The 24,360-nt window shown below is 33.5% G+C and overlaps 1 pseudogene; it reads left to right on the top strand.

Annotated features, from left to right (window-relative positions):
- Nucleotides 1-12,209: 12,209 nt before the first annotated feature.
- Nucleotides 12,210-14,328, top strand: LOC118061513 (uncharacterized; annotated as a pseudogene).
- Nucleotides 14,329-24,360: the final 10,032 nt, after the last annotated feature.

Here is a 24,360-nt window from a genome sequence, read left to right as displayed (position 1 = left end):
CCCAGTGTTCTATCAACTCAGACTAGTTCAACCCTCAAGACATGAAAATAGCATCGCTATCACACTAAAATCGTGAAACAGTTGGAAGCAGGAGAATTATTTCCGAACAGTCACCTAAACCCTAATGCTATTGCTATGGAACAGATAAAGGGTAGGAATGATGCTGATTTGGCTTTGCTCGAGGAAAAGAAGAACCCTAAAACAAGAATCCAACCACTCAAGTCGCAGAGGAGAGAAGTGGATTAATTTTGATGCTGGAGACCGAAAAAAAAAAACCAGTCATTTCATGTTTACCTTTCCTTTTAAAATACCTTTTATGCCTTCATCAGTCATCATCTCGGTTGTAAATTATATCTTTATAGTTTATTTCTGTGACACCAACTTAATTTGATGTGATTGAGACAAACAAAAGGGTTATTATTATTTTTGTTGTTATTTTTCTGGGGATAATAAAGGTATTATAATGTTCTTATTAGGGAAAAATAAATGATGCAGTCCCCCTTTAACATGGACGATAAATCCAAGGCCGTGAATTTGTGTTAATTTTCTTCTAAAGTCAGTAGAATTTTCGTCACTTGACCTTCCAGCATAGACGACACTTGCAATAGTCTCAGAGCCGGTTGAAGTAAAGAATTATTTGCAGCAATGGTTAAAAGTCTTATTTAACAAAAACTTTAAAAATAAATAAATTATCAATTATGCTTTATCAAATGAAGATTCTCTCCACTTATCATACATACATAAAAAAAATTTAATAAAATTTTTTTTAAAACGCTCTCTTTATAGTCTTACCCAAAACTCTCATTCACCTCAAGTCAATTCCAGTAGTCTCCTTTAAACTAAAATGGGCACTATGTATGTGAATTTGTAATATAATTTTATGATTGTTTGGGTTCGTTCATGGCTGAATTTTGTTGCAAAAATATAGTTATTAGAACTATTATAAAAATAAATACATTAGATCATCAACTTAATATTCCCATAAATAAATGGCATACAAAATAAAAAAAAATTGGAAAAATTAAAGTTTACTAAAGATTCTGATTAATCAAGCACCAAAAACTGAAACAAAAAATGATAAGAATAAAAAGAAAAAAAAATAGTTATTTTTTTTTTAAAAAAAATTCACAAACTAGAGCAAAAAAAAAAAAAGGATTAGGAAACAAAATCAACTGCGCAATAAGAAGTATTTATATCTAATATAGTGAAAAATCAAGCGTAAGACTTAGCCTTGATGGTTGAATGACATTGACAAATTGAGAAAACCAAAATGAAATTTGGATGAGCTTTAAAGGCAATGTATACAAAAATGCGAAGTGCGAGGCAGCAATTTCGCGCGCGTGTGTAAATGAGGCCGACAGCCTTACACCACAATAACCTACAAGTAATTAAACTTTAATCACATTGATAGACGCTGATGTGTGATTAGAGATTAAATTGATATATTTATCATTTGAGAAATTGATAGCTGAGTGTGTGGTGGATTGATCTTCATCTTCAACAACATAGGAATCTTAAATATTCACTGTAAGCTACCAGCTTACGTTACTATCAATCCAATAAGCTTACAAAGCAACACCCCGAATTATATAAAAAGCTTGCCTCCATTGTCGATGGACAAAAGAATATTAGACACCAACAAGCACAATATGCATTATCTATGAGGAAAATAAACCAAGCATGTGTCTGATGATGCAAGTTGACATATGCAAATATCATATTGTAAGAGGCACTATAGTGTTAGTTTATTAAAAGTGTTTTTAAAAGGTCATGGATTTTAAAAGTGTTTTTAAATAAATTTTTAAAAATAAAAAATATTATTTTGATGTATTTATAAAAAAAAATATATTTTAAAAGGTAACTAACTTCTAAAGACTATTTAATTATTATCGGAAGCTAAATAACTTGGTAGGCCAACAAATGGGGTCGTCTTAGAGGAAGGCAAGGCAGCGGTGCTCATAATCTGTGACGTTTGCTCCTCCTATAATGGTTCAAGTAGTTACTGGTAGATGGCCATTTTTATAATCACTAGGGCACGTAGCTTGTTTAGGCTGCTCACCAAAGTTATGGCCCTCTGTTCTCTTGACAAGAAGACATCCAGCCTCAAGCCAAACTTTGTAATTGTAATTGAGTGGTTGATTTGGGGATTGGTTAGGCTGATTATTTTGCTAATTTGTTTGATTAGTCGGTGAAGTGATGAAGAGTTATTGCATGTTTAGTATTGTGATATATAATATATTAAGCTCTGAATAATTAAAGGTTAAAAACATGTTTTTCAGTTGATTTATGTAAAGAATGTAAAAGCTAATTACTGGAGAAGCATCTTTTTCCATGCTCCTTTTGTATTTGTCTAGAAACAATGTTTACATGGAAGTATTTATTGCGAGTAAATATATAAATTTTATTTTTATTTTATATATATCAACATATTGAAATTATTAAAAAAAAACATTAAAAAAAATATCAAATCCACTTTTAAAACATGATTAAAAACTCAATACCAAACAGTAACAACCTACCAGCTTTAGCAGCCATTATGACAAAGTTTTATTGATATTAGATCTATGGATATATTTAGTGGCATTTGACATAAATACTCTTAGATCTAATTTCAGAAAAGATATAGTACAATTGTTACTAATTGATGTAGATGCTGCAAAATGTATATAACAGCGGCGATTGTGAGAGACCATTATAGAATATTTATATAATATCATTTTTTGTTAGTACAATCTGTGCTTTTTAATGTGATCAGGAATTTTATTATTGCAAATAAAAGAGAAATTACAAGCAATGGGAAACCATGAGTTTTATAATAGCCAAGACTTCTTTTAATAGCAATAAAAGTCTTGGCTTTGCAAGATTAGGTTTAAGAAAAAGTTTATAATTAGTTCTTTTTCCTTTTAAGTTTCAAGCAATTCTTTTAAGATTTTAACATTTTTTATTGTCAAAAAATACAAACAAAAAATACTAAATTTATCAGCTAGAAAAGAAAAAGATATCAACTAGTTTAACTCGTCAGATTCTAAGTTCAGTTCAAATTTTATAAATCCCAAGGTTATAGAAAGCTTATATAATCATTAATTTTATGATTTGTAGAATTAATCAAGATATACACAAACTGACCCGAACATCCACATTAATAATAATAATAAAAAAAAAAGATCTCAAATCTGGAGAGAACTCTCGGGGATTCCATACAAGCTAGAAAATCAGCAAATTGATCTCCTTCATGTCCTGCGAGGTATGGAGAGAACATAACCTATGATCTCTTCAACTAATCAGGTTGAAATTACGAGCTATTTATGACAGAACTAATCCCGCATATTCATGGATATTACCCATATGAGATCGACATTGAAAACCACATGCATGATTATACCGTATATCTATTTATGTTGAAGCCTCAATAATTCTTGGAGGACCCTTATACCGTATATCACAGTCGAGTCAGTGATTGCACAACCTCTTGTATCGTGGTTAGGTCTAAACAGTTAATGCTTCATGTAGTTACCAATCATATTTGAGTAATCCACTGTAGAGACGTTACAGACATCCAGATCTGGGGCGAGGAATGGTCACGGGCGGCACCGCCTCTAGGCTTTCCAGATCAAGGGTTTGCAAAGATCAGCAGCTCCGGTAGTGGGCGGAGCTAGTGTATATGAAAGCAGTGTCGTTTTCATGGGGTTTCACCTCATGGATTGGACTCCTTATCTGCCAGTGGATATAAAGAGAGAAGGCCCTACCTTATCGACACTTGTTAATAGATATCTCTTTCTTCTGGAAGATTTTATAAACTTGTGGATAATAACCCCTCGTTGGCTTTAGTTTCATACCCCACTCGCTTCCTCTTTATATGATAAATTCCTTTATGCCTAAATAAAGCTAATGTTTTATTTAAATTACCATTTTCTTTCTTTTATTTCTCATGTAAAACAGTCATAATAAAAATCTGTATAAATTAACTAGTTAAATTCCAGATATGCTCCCCATAAATTACTATTTCAAGTGCTATAAACATCAAATTGCTGGAGGCTTATTATTAACTTTCTAGATCTTGAAAAATTAATTAAAATACAGGTAAATTAATACAGATATCCATGATTACTAAAAAAAAAAAACAGAGAGAGAGAAAAGCTCCTTATGTTCAAGAAAATAAAAAATCATCTCTTGATGTTCGTTCTTTAACCTCATAAAATCCAATTCACACTTGTAAACAAAACAGAGACAACTTCAAAATATTATCAAAAAGTAAACTTGATCTCAACACACGAAAGTAACTCAAAAAATCTTATAAAACTAAAAACAAGAAAAAAAAAATGTATTATTTTATGGATCTATTGTGTTTCAATTCTTTTTAGCGCAATTTAAACTCTTGTGAAATTAGTTCGAATGTATATAATTGCACTAAATCCAAGGGAAACTTTCAAGTACCCGTAAAATAGCTCATGATGAGCTTGTATGGTTAATTGAAGGCAAACATCCGAGCCATCGGTAAGTTCCTGGGAAATTCAAGGTAATTACCATGAAAAGGGGGGCTGAGATTAAGGTTCCGAGGCACCAGGATTTGCCCGTTCGAAATTATGAGAGGGGGCCTCCACCTAATAAAATTCTCTCCGGTCCTTCACCGAACACAAAAATCCCTAAAGGTTGCAACTTTTTCTCAAGTCACCAAAAGTAATCCATGGCAAGTAAAAAGCATCCGAGTCTCCAAAAGCTGATAACGAGCCCCTGTTCCCATGAGAAAAAGAAAAAGGGTTTTAAAGAGAAAATCATCAAGTTCTTAAAGGAGATTCGATAGACGACATCAAAAGAAGCTCGATAAAGAGGCATCAATAGCCTTGCCACATTAAAGTTGGAACAAATTCAGGCTGTAAACCCTAGAACCCAGCCGATTAGTGACAGATCTCCAATCCATGGACCATGTTCAATGCTACACTGCTAATTGTCAAGCTTTGTCTTTTCGTTACAATAAAAGAGAGAGAGAGATCCAATCAGTACATGACAGTGGATGTAGCTACGCTTCAGTGCTGTTCGGACAAAGTTATTGCATAATATTGGTTTTTCAAAACTTCGGCGTCCCTTTACTTGCACAAGAATATAGGGTGTTGGTATGTAAAACATTTTAAAATGATTCTTTAAAAAGTTTTTAAAATAGAGATATTTCTTAATCAATTTCTTAAAGCAGAAAATTTATTTCTTCTAGATGATTCTACACGAGAGCCATCCACAATCATTAAAAAAAAAAAATATTCCTATCATCTTAAAATTCATATCCTAAATAAAGTTGTAGAGAATATTAAAATATATATATATATATATATATATATATATATTACTGTAACCTTCTCCTGAAATACTGTATGATAGAATAGTTTTTTTTTTTCAATTTTAATTCAATTATTTAACTTTAGTTTTATTGGGGATTAAAATTTATAATTTTATTTTAATTTATTTTTTATGAGGTTATCTCATATTCGTAATCTAGATCGCGAGTTTGATTAGTTAACTCGATTGGCTCAAGTTTTTTTCCCCTCAAATTAATCTTTTAATATTAGGTTGATTGAGAATTAAATTTTGTGATTTATTTCGGTTTGCTTTTTATGAGATTATCGACATCTTATGACTTGGATCACGAATTTGATAGGTTAACTCTCGTTGACTTGAATTGCCTTTTGCTCTATTTTTAATTGATTTTTTTTAACATTTAACAATGGATTGATTGAAGATTGGATTTCATAATTTATTTTAATATTTTTTTAAGTTGTCATGATCTCATGATCCGGGTTGGGACAGGTTAACCTGAGTTGTCTTGGGTTATTTTTTTAAAATTTTTTTTAAATATTTTTTTTTAGTTTTATGCTTTAATATTGGGTTTATAGGAAACTAAGTTTTGTAATTTATTTTGATTTTTTTTCCTATAAGGTTACCATGATCCTATGATCTAGTATGCAGATTGGTAGATCAACTTGAATTATCTGAATTAATCTAATATATTATCATCTCAATATTTTTAAACCAATTATTTTGAGTCAAACTATAATTTTAATAGTAATCTATATTATTTTTGAACCCATTAATGTAATAGAATCACATCAAATTAATTTTCAAATGATTTAATTTTTTTATTAAAAAAAATATTAACAATACTTATATATTTTTATATTAAAAAAATTTATCCTGACGAATAACAATGATATGTTACCATCTACAGGTGAAACTAAGCCCTCAGTGGCGAAAGGTCAAATACTACCATGTCCTGATGGTACACAAACTTTAATTTGTGGCAAGTCGCTGTATCCCAAGTTTGCCAATGCCCAGACTACTGGCCTCATTCCTTTTCTTCAGTGAACCAATTTAATACCCCCGGGCGAAAGAGTTTTTTTTTTTTTTTATTATAATTGTTTTTTTAAATAATTTTTTGTGTTAGAATATATGTTAATAATTTTTTTATTTTTTAAATTATTTTTAATATCATCATATAAAAATGATTTGAAAACATTAAAAACATATTAATTTAAAATTAATAAAAAATAAAAAAAATTAAAATTTAAATTTTTTTAAAAAATAATTTTAAATGCTGCAGGCAGGAAATGGACTCCAATCATTCATTTGATCTCTCTGTTTTATTTTTTTGACGCACAGAATTGCTGCTTTCGTTATCGTAGCGTCCTTGGAGCTTTGACTGTGTGGACAATGACCAGACACGAGGTTTCTTGCTCACTGTGGGAGTTTGTGCCGCTGCCTGCTCAATCGATATCTATATTTGCAGGTACGAGGGTTTGCTCTTAAGGGCATGCAATTATAAATTCACCTTATTTCAGGAATTATCTTTTCTTTCATTGAAAAATAGCGAAAAATTTAGAAATAAAAACCGTGAAAAATAGCTCAGTAATTTGAAATTTTTTAGGTTTGCTTATTAGCATAGGATTCCCAAGCAAGTACCGATTGTGTGAATCCTAGAGTTATTAGTTAAATTACTAATTTATCCTGTATAATTGTCATTGGATAAATTCGTCTTCTTTTACCAAATTATAGATGACAAGTCCTACACTTGGAGTCCAAACGACCCCCTCCTTGACTTGTCCACAACAAAAGGGTAGTTTGGAATTATAGTTTAAGCAGTGTTTTTTTTAAAATTTTGTATATTTTTATATTATTTTAATGTGTTAATGTCAAAGATATTTTTTAAAAAAATAAAAAATATTTTTTTTTTGATATATTTTTTAGTGAAAATATTTTTAAAAACAATCATTATAATGTTCTCAAATACCCTATAAACTCATATTGATATATTAAAACTCGACAAATACATGAATATTAAAACCAATATAGATGATGATAATGTTTGTTTTTGTTGTGATATGTGATTTTTTGAAAAAAATAATTTGTTTTTGCACCACATTAATTATTATTTTTTATTACTTTTGGATTATTTAGTGTAAAAGGAAAAAATATTGTAAAATATACTAAAACGCATCAGTGTTTTACTGTGGACTGCACTGTGCAGTCCACAGTAAAACACTGATGCCTCTTTTTTTTTTTTTTTTTTGCTTTTTGTTTTTTTTCTTCAAATGGATATTTTACTGATCACTCTTTTTTTTTTAATTTTTTGTTTTTTTTCAAGTCTTTTTTTTCATAATTGAGTTGTCTTTTTTTTTTGTCTTTTTTTTACTTTTTACTTTTTATTTTTTGTTTTTTTTCTACATTTTTTCCAAACTTTTATAACACGCATAGGTTTAACGGTTAACCCAGATTTTTTTTTCTGGTTTCATAGGTTATTAATTAAACCCGTCAATATGCAGTTATCAAACTTATGACGCGAATTCCTGGTTGACGAACTTGGTTTTGAGGGTATTAATTTAGATTTTTTGCTTTTCTTTTTCTTCAAATGGATATTTTAAAATAAAAATTTTTATTAATGATAGCATTCCAGGTTTAATGGGTTAACTCAAATTTTTTTTTTCTGGTTTTTCTTTTTAATTAATTTTTTCATTTCCACAGTAAAATTCCTTAGGCATTTTTTTTAAGTTGTCTTAGTTCTGTATTTTTTTTATGATTTTTTTTTGCTTCTTCCTTTGTTTTTTTTTAACAAATTTTTTTGTTTAATTTAGGTTTAATTTTTTTATTTAGTTGTTAGACTTTCATGAAACGTGGTTTGACAAGTTATTTTTTTGCTTTTTAAAATTTTTTTTTCAATTAGTTTAGTTTGTTAATGTTAAATTTCTTTCTATTTAGTTATTAGACTTTCACGGATTAACCTGGTTTCACGGGTGAACCCAGTTAATTCCGGATCAATTTTTTTTATTATTCATAGACTTTCATGACATAGATCCTGAGTTTAACGGGTTAGCATACGAGTTAACCCAGATTTTTTCTTTTTACACTTTTTTTTTATTTAGTTACCAGACATTCATGACACGGATCCCAGGTTTAACGGGTTAAATGAGTTAACCTGAAGTTTCGTTTCGTAATATAAATTTCTTTCTATTTAGTATTTTTTTCTTCTTAGAGGTTTTATTTCTTTTATTTTTTATTTTAATTAATTTTATTTAATTAATTTAGTAACTTGCAGTCCACAGTGAAGGCTGATGCCCCAGGATTCCGGGTTTGACAGGTTTAAATTGGTTTGACGAGTTAGCCCAGTTAATTCTAGGTTAACCCATTAATTTGTTTTTTTTTTTTTAATTATCAAACTTTCATAATGCGAATTCAAGGTATGACGGGTTAACCTGGTTTGAAGGGTTAGTTTTTTTCTTCCTAATCCACGACCCTTCCAATGCCCAGACACTTTTATGCTAAGGGTTAACCCAAGTTTAATGTTATTATTAATATTAAAACGGCGTTGAGACTTTTAAATCTTGACTACCGCGCATCGCGCGGGGCATGTAACTAGGTAGCGACCACGTATTTCAAGAGCAAGTCTCCCCAACAGTAAGAATCCAAAGCACATAATGCCAAAGGTATTCAAAGATTAAATATTTGTTTTCTTCTTTTTATTTTTTTATCACTCGGTAACGTGAAAACGAAACCATTATATTCTATTTAATAAATTATTATGAAAATGAAATCCTGGTTGAAGGTAAAAAGAACAGTGCAGTTAAAGTTGGAAAGCATATCTCGTACCCCACAATGGACACTTCATGATTATCTATGCACCGAAGATGACCTTATTATATAATTAGAATTAATCTCGTCACAGTAATCATGGGTTATTCTCTTAATTGGTTCTTGTTTTGTCCTACGTGTGACTGGCAAGTATTCACAATAAAAATTAAGTCAGTATCGTAATACATGTGTGGTGGGGAGCCTTCTGAATAATATCAACGGGACCCCACCGACGAGAAAATTATTGCTTCCCACTCCCTTACCAAGTGACACGTTGGCATTTTGCTTTTATATTCTTATTAATATAAATGGTTTATTGTTTTATTTTTTTATTCTTCTCTTTCACAGTTGCGGACCACAATAATTGGGCATGGACCACGTCAATCAAGCCTTTTTTTAATGAGTTTTTTTGTTTTATTGGCACAGTTAAAAAAACAAATTGGTAAACTAATACAGTGAAAAAAACACAGTACAGTTTTACAAGTCGTAGGTACTGCATGCGACTTCATGGTTAATAATACTCCTAAAAATAACAGTATAGTGAATGATATTAACATGTGCGGGTTTGATCCAACGGTGATGGTGAATGGAGGTGGGGTCCAAAGCACTCGCTCTTGATCATAATCAGGTCTCTTCACTTCCATCATCGCCACCCCAAAATCCAGCAAGGTTCCTCTGGTTCCATGGAGACCAGCCTCGTCATTCTCATCCACTCCCAAAAAAGAGGCTCCGGTGGGTTCCCAAGCGCTTGGTCTTGATCATAGAGCCTAACTTTAGTCGCGGATAAAGAATGATAATATCGAGTCGAAGACGGTACGTATCGACGACTCACTTGCCGCGGAAGTAATATGCGACTTGCGTATTGTATTTTTTTTATTTAATTATGACTCGATTAAGTGTATTAGATTTCTAAATATTTTCTTAACAATTTGTATAAGTCGGACTATATATAATTCGTGTAACCTCGTTTTCATAGGCAAACGTGTTGACCCACCAGCTTTTGAGTTATTTCTCTGCGCATAAATATTTTAGCATAGATTTAGGAGGTCAATGATCGTAAATGAGGCTAATCAATAATTAAAACCAAACCAAAAGGTCAAGATAGCTATCCATCACAGGGTTACATTCGTCAGAAGCACACTGATAAAAACACAACCGGAAAAACAAAATGTACAATGGTGATCTATGGGATAGTGTTGAAGTCGAGTCAACAAAATCAGTAGTATTAGCTTACGATAAGTTGGAACTTATGATAGGGAGCTAATTATTAGACATTCAATTAATTATGGGAGAAAGTGGCAGCAAGTTGTGGGAAGTTTCGATGGTTTTTAGACATTGTCAGTTAAATGAAAGATTGTCTAAATCATAAGACGCGGGGCATGATTGAAAATGCTCAACAAAGTTATCAAGTTCGTAAAAACATTAAGGAGCTTGTCCAATACTCGTTACAATAAAGTTATTAAGTTCATGAAGAACACGAGAAGAAACTGTTTTATATCCTGAAAAATATTTTTTAACTTCCATAAAATTATATATAATTATTATACTCGACATAAAATGTTGGTGGTGAGGAAAAGGATTTATGACCACTATAAATATTATTAATAATTGTTCTATCCTACTTTAGTAGTTGTTGTGTTCATAATATTGTTATCCGGGAACAAAAGTAGAACTCTAGCATTAAACGAGTTGGAAGGGTAGGCAACAAAAGAAAAACTGTATTAGGGCAAACTTGAAATATGAAATTAAAAGCTAGAAGTCTTAAAAAAGGAAACAAATTAATTTTTTTCGTGAGCCAGATGCTTGATTATTAAACATAAGGATTAAATTGGAAAGTTTTAATATTCTGGGGCCAAAGCAAAGTCTAGGACCGCCACCGATAAAAATAAAAGAGCTTCCGAAGGACTTTAATGTCAATTGCCAGTCTTTGTTCAGTCCTCACCAGCAAGGAAAAATAAAACGTCATGAAAGCCAGTCAGTTTCCCGAGGCGGAGACGTAGAGTCGTACAGACCTCCCATGAATTTTCAGTCAAAATAGAAAATAGCCCGCGAACTAAAGATATTATTATTTTCTATCTAAAATTTTGTAAGATCTTCTGCTAGGTTTCGTTCTATCACAATTAGTTGATATAGCCCGCGAACTAAAGATATTCCTATACAATAGTTAAAATGTGTTTGTTTTTTGTGTTTTAAAAATTATTTTTATTTTTAAATAATTTTTTAATAATTTTAGATCAATATGTTTATCTTAAAAATAATTATTTTAATAAATTTTTAAATAAAAAATATTTTTAAAAACAATAATTATCATAATCTCATTCATCATCTGAAATTAACTCAAGGGAGTAATAATCATTGAATCCCAATTGCACTGCACCATCTCATATAAGTGTACAACAACAATACAAAATAATAAATTAATTGTTTTATAGTTTAATGGTAGATTAAATTAAACAGTGATGTAATTATTATTTTACAAAACAATAAGTAAAAATACTGGATAAAGCGTACTATAATGGCATTTTTAACATCATCATTTCTCACAAGATGCAACATCCTTTTAATAGACATGACTAATTTACAATAATTAAGAAAAAAAAAAAAAAAGACTGATCACACGACCTCATTTCAAAAACATCAACTATAATCAAACGGTCCAAAAAGACCAGTGACCATTCAAACTTCAATTGTTGAATTCATCAAATGGTCCTCCAGCATATTAATTATCCAACCAAAAACAAATAAAAATAAAATATTATACAAACAACTGATCCTGCTACAAGTCTCACAATGCCGGGCACCCACCTCTTCCTTTTTATTCAAATTTCAAATTTACCCTTTAATCACCAAACACCACCATTCCACGTACTCCCGCAAGCCGCAACAACGGCACCGTGGGAGGTTAATAGAGTAATTTTACATATGAACAAGCCAATCACGAGACCCCTTGATTTTTTTGAATTAGTGGCGCGTGGAACCATAGAACCAGATCCACATAAAAAAAACTAACTGCAAAATTCAGGATAAGACTTGCCATTTCAGAAAATACGTGGAATGTCAAATCCATGTCAGCATGAGACTTTCCCCTATAAGATGTCCGAACCCCATCTATTGGAGCCAGTCCATCAGTTTCCACCCTCCTCTTAAAAGAAGTAATCTCTCTGCGTCTCCTCTGATCTCCTTCAAATTTCTTACCGTAGCCGGTTCTCTGGATATCGCCGGAGAAATGAATATTCCGGATATTTCATATTCTAATTCTATACGCAATGTCCGTGTTTCAGATCATCGCCGCCATGTCTTCCACGAAAAGACTCTAAGCTAAAACTCATTGTCTTCTCTTGCATAGCTTCCAAGTTTTACTCTTATCCTTTAATCATGCAAGGAAGGTACTAGATTTTCCCTGTACACAAATTTTGGTAGAATAACTCTTTTTTCTTGAGGCTTTAATTGGGTTTAGTATATATTTTTTTTATTTCCTTTTTTGAGCTTTTTGGAAGAGAGAGAGATAAACACTGGTAGGGATCAGTTTTACCCAGTGCACATTGATTTTAATGAACTATACGAAGTAAGAATCATCAGGATCCGGATAGGTCATTGATGATTAGTCAGTCTCGGTCACTGTGTAAGTAAGCAGGTCTGTATTTGTGTGTGAGAGAGGGGGGCTAGCTAGAGCTGGATATGGAGCAGCTGCAGAACTGACAATCACCCAGTGTTTAAAACCACATAGCAATCCATCCTTGTTAACCTTCACTCTTTGTTATGCCTTTCCCTATGAAGATCCAACCTATAGATATTGATTCTCAGGCACGGGTTCGAGCTGAACCGGCTAAACCGGTGCTGAAATCGCGTCTAAAGAGGCTCTTTGACCGGCAGTTACCAAACGTGCTGCGGATTTCCTCTGTGGACAAACCACCAGGTAGTGAAGCTCCGTATGGGAATAACAGTAAAGATGATCAATTTGAGCCGAGCTCGGTTTGTTTGGCTAAAATGGTGCAGAGTTACATGGAGGAATCCAACGACAAGCCATTTCGGGGCCGCCATCGCTGCAATTGCTTCAACGGCAATGGCAACGACAGCTCGGATGATGAATTTGATGTCTTTGGTAATGGTTTTGGGGAATCAATGGGTACGGCTCCTTCCGGTGATGCCTGTGATTTTCTCAAGGTAAATAAAATCGCTTCAATTGAACTCTTTCTTCTTGTATGTCCATATATAAGTATAAATAGATTATTTTCTGAAAGAAATGATCAGAGAGAACTAAAATAACAGTGACTTGTTTGGTTGATTTTTAAAAATAACAGAGTTTGATTCCTTGCCCGAGTGTTGCGGAGAGAAATCTATTAGCAGACACTGCAATGATTTTGGAGAAGAATAAGAATCACAAAGAGAAGACGGTTTTTTGAGAAAGATCGTAACAGATGGATTGGCATCTCTCGGCTACAATTCTTCTATTTGCAAATCTAAATGGGACAAATCTCCTTCTTTCCCTGCCGGTACATGCACAATTCATCCCGTCTTTGTTTTTCTAATAAAAAATTCGAATTTTGTTTTGATTTTGTTTTAATTTTGTTCTCTGATTAGGTGAGTATGAGTATGTGGATGTGATAGTTGAAGGAGAGAGATTGTTGATCGATATCGATTTCAGATCGGAATTTGAAATAGCGAGATCGACCGGGGCCTACAAGGCGATCCTGCAATCGTTGCCGTACATCTTCGTCGGAAAATCTGAGCGGCTTGGGCAGATTGTGTCGATTGTCTCGGAGGCAGCCAAACAGAGCTTGAAGAAGAAAGGCATGCACTTTCCTCCTTGGAGAAAAGCGGAGTATATGCGTGCTAAATGGCTCTCACCTTGTACCATATTACACGAAAACGTTTCGAACAATAACAGCAACGAAACTGGAGGGCAAAAAGAGGAGTTTCCAGAGAGTGATGATTGTTGTGGGGAGTTCGAGCTTATTTTCGGAGAGAATTCGACGTTAGATTCCGAGTCGTCCATTTCGTCTCCTGAGAAAAGTTCCGGTGAGGATGAGAAAGTGAAGGTGAGGACAGTGGCGTGGCAGCCACCGGCGGTGAAATCGAAAGGTGTGGAGAGAGGAGCCAGGATGGTGACTGGATTAGCTTCTCTTCTCAAAGAGAAACCATAAAAAATTTTGGAATTTTTTGAGGTATAAAAAATATAATTTCTATATATAATTATAAATATATCCTTTTTTCCCCTTCGTTTTTTGTTTGCGAGGTGAAGGGTTGTTTGTAATCTCTGAGGCAGGTGAATCTATCGTCAATGTAATAAAATATCGATAATGTAAATATTAAAACAATGTAAAAAAAAAAAAAAAAGTTAGAAAAAAACTAAGAATATAAAAGCACCTGAGGATCGATCCTCGTTTCTCTAAATGGCAGATACTGTCTATTAAAAAATGGTCTCATACCCATTTTTCTTAGGTATTGTTTCTATAATGGGAACAGAGGAGGATGAAACTTTCCTTTTTTTATATCAGTATCTCATCTTTTTAGGCAAATTACCTTTTTTCAGATTCTTTATTTTTAAATCTTCTTAAGCGGTGTGTTTGTTATAATTGTTGTTGATGACGGACGGCAGTGGCTCGTGGAATCTCGAACGCCGTGAGGAGGAGGCAAATAAAACGTTCACTGGAATGGCGTGATATTATCTCTAGCTTTCCATGGATTTTTTTTAAAATTTGCACACTAACCTAAATTTTTTTACCATAACATATTTTAATTTCTTTTTGAATGAAATACCATATTTTTATATTATTGGAATTCAAAAGAATGATATTTATTAAATGTTTTTAAGTACGATAAAAAAATAAAAAAGTGTGATAACTTATCATGTCACATAGAAATACGACATATCGTGAAATTTAAATTCTTCCTCAAATTGATACAGATGCAATTATTCTCTTTACAAAACTCATCAATTACTTGTTTTTTTGCCCTTAAAACACAAAATACTTGAATCCATCATAACATGTAATATGGATCCTAGGATGTTTTTCTCTTCAAAATTCATCATTGCCACCACCTCCTAAGCACTTTGTAGTCGACAAGTAAAAGTAAACATACAACATTTTTATTAAATATATGGGTTTTATATTTAATTTGTGTCTGATTTAATTGAAATGAAATTATTGTTTAGGTTTGACATTGAATTTAGGGCTTATTGAATTAATAATTAGTTATGATAGATTTGATATAATTAAACATAAAAATAAATTGAATTAATTATGAATTAATTTGATATTTTCAACTTTTATCAATCATTTTTTTATGAATTTGGGTTAGATTTCATGCAATCAAGCATGAAAAACACCAATTACATATGATATCATGAATTTTGTTTAATTTTAGTCAGGTACGTGTTTTGTTAAATTTTTGGAATTTATTTGAATTTGCTATGAATTTTGACAATTATGGTTAGGGTAATGCAATTTAGTTAAAATTATGTCTAATTGAAAGAAATTCAATTTGTTTCTTTTTTTACAAAATATCTTGTAACATATTTATGTTATGTCATTACGATTATACTTTTGTTCCTAATGTGAGCAATTTTAGACATGTACAAAAATAAAAGAAACTATTTGTTATGTACTTGAGTGAAATTATAATGATATAGATGTTGAAATAACTTGGAGGTGTTAACTTGGTGAACATCAGTATTATCATATAATGATTGTATGTAATGATATTTTTAAGACAATAATTGATTTTTTCATTCAAGATGGATTAACACATGATGATATTGTATGTAAGTAGTCGATCAAAATCTTTATGTATTCTGGCTTTTGATCGAATATGTACAAGTGCATCATGATTTGTTAGTCCTTCAAAGTCAGTTAGTAGTAGGAAATTTCTTTATTGTTGAATGATTTGTTATAAAGAATTGATGATACTATTTTTGACAATCCATTTATCAATTAACATAGATTTAACTATTCTAAATTAAGTGACAATGAAAATAATAAGACATTAAACCTAAATATAACAGTAAATATAGATGATGATATTGATGAAATTTGAAAGATAGAGGAGAGATTAGGTGATTTTGTGAGAGAAACAAGTTTAGAGGGGGATAGAAAGAGAGGATAAAGGGTTGGCTGCAAAAAAAGTTAGAGAGAGAAAGAAACCATGATTCGAGAAGGAAGAAAAAAAGTGCTGATCATCCAATTTGCCATTGCTCATCCAAACTTGCTGGGTGAGTCATTCTTCTATAAACTATTATCATTAATTAGTGTTTAATTATGGAAATTGAATAAATCTTTAATTATTCAAGTTAGGGATTATTGATGAAATTTAGGGGAAATGGAAATTAAGTGTAGAATTGTGAAATAAGAGTTTAATGACAATAAAATAGATGAAAATGCATGAAGCACAGATGCAAATATTTGAACTTGAGCTAGGTGATTTGCTGATCAATTTACAATCCTGTTTTGGTTCTTGGTTTTCTAGAGTCATCTGGGTCATATGTACCTGCTGTAGCTCATTACCGAGGAGGGCGAGCATATCATAATTTGAAATCTTTTCTTCTATCAATCGGATCATGAGGAACCAACCACTTCTTCAAGGAATCAGCTCCTCCAGTACCATTTAAATGCTAATAAAATGCCATTTTCCCTTCTCCTCCAGGCTCCAGTACTATCATATTATATTTCTTGAACAACTTTAAGAACTTGGCATATCTAGCGACCAGGAGTGGGGCCTATACATAATACATCTAATTAAAATTAAATCCCACATTGTATTATCGTATTCATGAGCTATTGTGGGGTCTATTTCCCTTTTCTTATTTTTTGGGTGATAATGGGGTGGGGTCTCTTCTTCGTTCTTCCCATTCAAGGCAAAATTATAAAAACAAATTTGCCTAAAGTTTGACGATAATTCTCTTATGAAAGCAGCCCATCACCTACCTACTCTCTCTCTCTCTCTATATAGAGAGAGAGAGAGGGAGGGAGGGAGGGAGATGGTATGGAGATTGCTTGCGAGGAGTAGATTTGTTAGCCTTAGCCTTCACGAAATCAGAGTATTCATGATGCACAATGGAAAAAGAACAGTTGCTCATGGGAAGAATGTTGGGCTCCCACTTTAGAAATGTTAGGCACTTTGCTGGGCTTCCAAAGACAAGGACTTCGAGGAAAGTAAGGTAAATTTGCAACATGGAATTGGAAACGATGTTTTCTGTTTTTTTTTTAAAATTAGTTTTTTAAAAAATTAATTTTTATACACAGCCCAGATTATTCGTTTATTAAAAAAAAGAGAGAGAGTAAATATTCTTTTTTGATAACAGTATATGATTTGGAGCTTTAAATCACAAATGGTAAGGGATGTCTCAATCCAAAACCGAGTGAGAGCCCATGAAAAGTCTAGACAGCTTGGCCTCTTTTCTATCGAATCATGATGTAACATGTTTGCGGGTTGCTCGACAAAGCTTCTATTTCCGTTGATTTTTGAAAATGTTCATGACTTGAGAAAAAATAAATTATTTTTTTAGTATTAATGTAAAAATAAAAAAATAAAAAAAATTATTTTAAAAGATATTCGACACCACAATTCCAATCATCCCTAAAACGATAACAATCCTCCTTTATTCAAAGTCATTTATCCGTTATGACATGGATTCAATATTAGGTGGCATGCGGTCCTTTAGCCTATTCTTCTTTTTATGGCCTTTTCTCACATGTTACCGTTGCTTTCCTCCTTACCCACTTCCTTTTTAAACCTTGAATGCACTCAAACTCAAAAAAGAAGACAACAGCCACATTGTCAGGCGACGAGGCAATTATACTTCTGATATTGCTACATTAATTAATCAAGCTTATGTCTCGAGAAGCATTGGAGTGATGATCTTTTAAATCTGGGCTAACATAGTTTACTCAGATGACTAGCTCTGCTGCAGCTTTACCTCATCGAATCAATGGAGCGGATCATCGTTAAACTATAAAGGGTAAATCACAGAACACCTCCCTGGTGCTCGTGTTTCCGCCGCTTGGTCCCCCATACACTGCAGTTTTTTTCTAATTACTTCCCTGAATCTTCACTTTTGTTTTCAATTTTATCACTCCATCTTTACTTTTAGTAACTTTTCTTTATTACTTCCATGTTTTTGGGCTATGTTGCTTGATAAAATTCCTCCAGAACTTTATAATGATCTCCGAATTATTGCAATATCCACCTTCAGATTTGTGATTTTGGTTTTCAATTATGTCCCGACAAAAATAAATTGAAGTATTCTAGTTGCATTGGTTGATAAAATAAAAGAGAACCTGAAACCTCACCCCATGAGAGTGTTCGACAGAAATTGTGGTTTAGGAAGAAATTTGACAGAACTCCAAATATCAGGGGTGATTTTTTTCATTTGACTCGTTAATGCAGCCTTTGGGTTTTTCAGGAAATAGATTTTAATCGTTAAAAAAAAAAAGGTCAACAGAAGCGCAATTGCCATTCGGCCAGTCAATGTTCTGTGATCGCAGAGATCTTATTATCTTACCCAGTCAAGACAGGCATTACAACTTACTCGACATGCATTTGCCTAATCGTGATTTGTCAGCAGGCATCATATATATAAAATAGCAATTTAAACTATAATTATTCCTCAAATACACATGCATGTGTCTCAGTTAGAGTTTCTAAACTCTCAATCTGCTATTCTCAAAAAAAAAAAAAAAAACTCTCAATCTGCTGCAAAGAGACTAAGGAAATAAACCAGCTGATGGGATCATCAATTTCGACTTATCTACCAAACGAGAGCAGAAATATTAATTAATGAACTGTTGCGTACTGTATTAGTCTCTTAACCACCCAGTTGGTTCCATTAATTGGCTTCCTTGGAATCAAAATTATATATGAATATAATATAAATGATAAACTAAATGATTAGATAAAGAGTTTGACATGGAAGTCCTTTATTTATATATAAAAAAAGGGGTAAGGGATTTGATAAAGATTAATGATTTTCCAAGCATCAAAATTAATATATCAACTAATTAACGAGATTCCAAGAATTCTCATTAAAAACAGCATCGCTATGCAAATTATCTTAATCCTGTTTTATCAAGTTTACAATCAAAATTAAAATGATTTGGATGTAAAGTCAATAACACCTAACAATATATTTGATGTTTGCCCAAAGAAAAATCCAACGAGACCCTAATGTACTCGCATCAGACCATTTTCTAGCAGTGGTTCTGATGTGCAATGGCTACTGCAACTGTGTAAATGGCAGAACTTATCGATTCAAGATCAAATCTGTGTCCATCTTCATGAATTCTCTCTGGTAGGGTCAAAAACTCACTATAAACAAGAACGTATCCCCTAATGTCCCTGTGCTCTCACAAAGCTGCAAGGAAACTCTGATGGAGACGAGGGGATGATCTGAGATCTTGAACGTATTCAACTGGGCTGTCAGACAGCTAGGCCAGGCCTGTATGATGATTTCCAGCTGCTTTTCTTGGTTAGCAGTACAGTACAGAATCAAGAACAGCCTAATTATTAAGAAATAGTTGATTGCTAAACTCCAAAATCAAACGGTAACCTCCCCCACCACATGACCCACCCTTTTCAGGGCCTTTACGACCCCGATGACATTCATATGTTTATCCACCCCCTGCAATAATATAATATAATACAATGAATAATTTAATGCCTCGACCAAATTTGATCAACTGTGATTTTCTTTGCTGATTAATCTTCCCAACACACTCACCTTTTATTTTGGGATTAAATCATGTAAGCAATAAATTAGCTTTTCAGATATACTATCAACAACATGGATATATTCATCAGAGTGTTAAATCTTGCTTTCCTAGCACAGAAAAATAAAGATATATTTGTTGGAATTTACTCTTACGTGCCTCACTTGAAAGAACTTGGTTGATAAAAGGCCGAAATTTGTAGAGTTTCTTAGCTGTGGGGTTGCTTTTTACACCATTAATCTCGTAATTTTGGATATATCAAGTGCAAATACATTTTCAACGTCATATTTTATCAATAACCTTAATCTACAGCAATAACTACAGCCCGCCCTTAATGCCAAACACGAGCTAAAATATATTAAACTATTTAGTTAAGAATTATTATATTATATTGGGACTAAAATAGCTTAACTAGTTGGTAATTTCTTATTTTATTATTTGTAGTAAAATTGTCATTAAGAATCTAACTTAAATTCAAGTATTTTTAAGAAATTAAAATAAATTATTTGAAAATATTAACTCTTTCATTTATCAAAAAAATATATATTTTTAAAACAATATAAGTAAGAAAGAAACAAGAATTAATACATTATATAAGTATTTTTAAAATAAATAAAAATACTATATAATTGCTATTAGTTTTTTTTTTTTGTCAGAGTTGAGGAAATAAAGATAAAGAACCTTCCGTGTAGAAAAATCACTTGGAAAAGCAAAATGATCAAAGATTCATTATGTGGCAAATCTCTGACATGAAGGCCGCGATGCCCGATGATCCAGCAAAGTAAAAGCCCAAACCATTAAAATAAAATCGAATCCGGGTCAATAAACCTCCCCTGCCCAACTGCCCTGAAAAATGGATCCCGCGGTCGCCGACCCAATCGCGATAGCCAAACAAGACCAATAGACACACAAAATAATGTAGAAGCTGGGCCAAGACAAGTCCGGGGGCGGCTCCTTAGCCCTAGCTCCTAAGAGAGGGTGTCCCTTCGGCAGCACAAGTGACTGTGCAGCAGTGCAGCCGCCTCACCTGCTGCAGATTCTGTGGTACAAGTTGAATCAAAAGGGTATCAGCCTTGATGAACTCCAGGAGTAATTAATAGAACTTGTGGATTTGAAAGGAAAAATGATAAAAATGTGATGTTAGCAGTCAGTGGAATCAAAAAGGGTATCGGTTCATGACCCCTGAATGAAAAGAGAGAACACTGCATGTGATGTGCAAAAGGGAGTTTGTGAAACAAAGATCTAGCTCTTCTCTTATTGCAACCAATGTATTCATGCTTTGGTATGTCGGAGGTTGCAGGAATGACGAGTGTTTAAACATGTGATTTAACCTTGAGTTTATGATTTGGTTGAGAAAGATAGAGATATCCCTGTACTTGCTGAGTCGGCAAATATCTTTGGAGAATAGAGCCATAGAACTCTGCATATACATTCACCTTCACATACAAAAAAAAATAAAAAAAATTTAAAAGTTGGTTCACATCTCTTGATTCTATTTTATGATATCAGGGCTGTTCTTTCTGGTTTTGCATTGTTGAAAATAGTCTGTTATGAGATTAAGATATCATTAAAGCCAAACAAATTGAACTGGGAAAGTGAAACAACGCAAACACAGCACCTAGGGGATTTTAGTGTATTGATTCAAGGTGTGAATTATCAAAGGTAGTCAGATAATCGCACATTGTTGTCATGGTAAATTATTTTTTGTTTTGTTTTGCTCTTCTTCTGTCTTCCCTCTGTCCCTTGGTCACAGCAAGAGAAAAATGGTTATTTTGACGAAACCCTTCACAAATACACCAGTACAGCATATGAAATCGAACTTATTTCTGGTGATGTAATTATGAAGATGCTTAGAAAGATATCTGCCCCGATTATGCTTTCAAATACTTGAGAGAGGATGCTGAGCTTGTAGATTCAACCTTATGATTCTTGAATGGCTAAAGTACATTTAATCTTTGTGTGAGGTTGTGCGAAGTCATTTGCATTTTTCACTGTTCTTGTGTTTGCTCTTCTTTTCCTGCCGGTAGAATGCCATTGTCTGCTACATAGTTTAATATTGCAAGCGAATTTTGGATTTGATGTGTTTGTGATTAGACATTTCCTGAGGGAAGAAAAGAAAGTGCTGTTGCTAGCTGAAGGTTAGCCTTCTAGGTTGGATGCAAAGGGAGTTAAGTCAATGCAATTATATTCCTGAAACATAAGCTTGAGTTTATAAAATTGTTTGTCCTGTCCCTTATTTCTTTGATACTTGTCTGTGAAACTTCTGGGGTAAATAGAACACACACACACACACATGTATATAGGATATTACTACTTCTAAATGAGGGAAAGTTCTATCAGGTCTCCAAAGTATCCTCTGCCGATGTTGCATTTAGAAGAAAGAGGACCGATGGAGCATTAACTTGGGGATGTGGAGGAGACTAGGTTAGAGAGTGACTAGCGATGTTCTCTATGGCTTAAGGTCACAATGCCCTTGTTTCATTGGGACCCATGTTGATTATGTAGAGTTTCAACTATCACTTTCTACTCGGTGTTCCATTAAATATTGTTCAAGGAAATCCAAACAGATTTAAGAAAAGCTGTATTCCAAAGCCACATGAAGAACACCACTTGTTCCGATTGCTCATAGTTTCCTTGTAGCTTAAATAATCCATTGAATCATCTGGTAATATAACGAGACGAGTTTGGACATCTGGGTAGTTTAAGTAGGTTTATCTTAACACATCAAAGGCTCAAGTTATCATTAAAGGCGATGATTATTTGTGAGAAGGTTTATGAAACCACCGTGTCTTTGTCTGGTGGTGCAGTTCTTATTTATAGAGTTTCTCTAACACTATTACAGCAAGTAATTAATTACAGTGTCAACGTATCCTTCTATATATATAGCTACTGTCAACGTAACCTTCTATATATAACTATTGTCTATAATCAAGGAATTGCCTAGAATCATGAGATTGAGTTTTGATAAAAGATACAATATTATTTGAGGAGAATCTTGGGGATACTGATATATTCGTAATACCCCCCCGCAAGCCTAGTATCTCAGAATCAGAGATGCGAAGCTTGGAACGGAAGAAAATAAATGCAGGGTGACCAAGACTTTTGGTGAAAATGTCAGCAATTTGTAAGTGAGTTGGAATATAACGAATGGTGAGGACGCCGGAGGTCACCAGCTCTCGCACAAAATGATAATCTAAATCGATATGCTTAGAACGCTTATGAGAGACTGGGTTGACAGCAAGAAAAATGGAGCTTTGATTGTCACAGAGCAGAACCGGAGGAGATGAAGAAGATACATGAAGGTCCTTAAGAAGATGTCGCAGCCACTTAACCTCTGTTGCAGTATGAGCCAATGCCCGATATTCAGATTCACAGCTGAACCGAGAAACCGTGGGCTGTTTCTTAGAACTCCAGGACACTAGAGCATCACCAAAGTAAATAGCATAACTAGAAATTGAGCGACGGGTATCTGGACATCCAGCCCAATCGACATCCGAATAAGCAGTGAGTTCTTTAGAAGAAGATGGAGTGAAAGATAAGCCGAAGCGAAGAGTCCCCTTAACATAACGTAGTATCCGTTTAACAGCCTGAAAATGAGAAGTAGATGGCTTATGCATGAACTGACTGACAACACTTACAGCTTGAGAAATATCCGGACGAGTAATTGTAAGATATTGAAGAGCCCCGACAAGCGACCGGTAAAGAGATGGATCATCAAAATCAGTTCCAGCCATGGAAAGATGCTGAGCAACTACCATGGGAGTACCCATTGGTTTGGAGTCAACCAACTGTGCATGCTGTAGAATCTCATGGGCATACTTGGCTTGGCTAAGAAAGAGACCAGTAGACGTGCGATGAGCTTCTAACCCCAAGAAATAGTTCAAAGAGCCAAGGTCCTTAGAGGAGAATTCATGAGTGAGTTTGCCAATGAAGGAATGAAGAAGTGCTGAGTTGCTGCCGGTCATGACAATGTCATCAACATATAATAAGAGGTATAATAAGTCATCACCCTTGGAGAGCACGAATAAAGATGGGTCGGCAGAACTACAATTGAAGCCAATGGCTAGAAGAAAGGAGCTGAAGCGGTGAAACCATGCACGGGGAGCTTGCTTGAGGCCATAGAGAGCACGACGAAGCCGACAGACATGTGTAGGATATTTAGAATCAACATAACCAGATGGCTGATCCATGTAAACTTCTTCCTGCAAAAGTCCATTAAGAAAGGCATTATTGACATCAAGTTGCCGAAGAGGCCAATTATTTGAGACTGCCAGAGACAAAACAACTCTAACGGTGGAAGCCTTGACAACAGGGCTAAATGTATCAGTGAAGTCAATGCCCGATTGCTGCGTGTAGCCCTTTGCAATAAGACGAGCCTTAAGACGATCAACAATACCATCAGATAGATATTTGATGCGGAAAACCCATTTGGATCCTACAACATTTTGGTTGGGTGATCTAGGCACTAGATCCCAGGCGTGATTTTGATGAAGAGCCTAAATTTCTGCATCCATGGCAGCAATCCAGCCGGGATGCTTAGCAGCTG

This window comes from Populus alba, chromosome 10, assembly GCF_005239225.2.
Source record: "Populus alba chromosome 10, ASM523922v2, whole genome shotgun sequence".
NCBI lineage: Eukaryota > Viridiplantae > Streptophyta > Magnoliopsida > Malpighiales > Salicaceae > Populus > Populus alba.
This window is presented reverse-complemented; position numbering and strand designations above follow the sequence as displayed.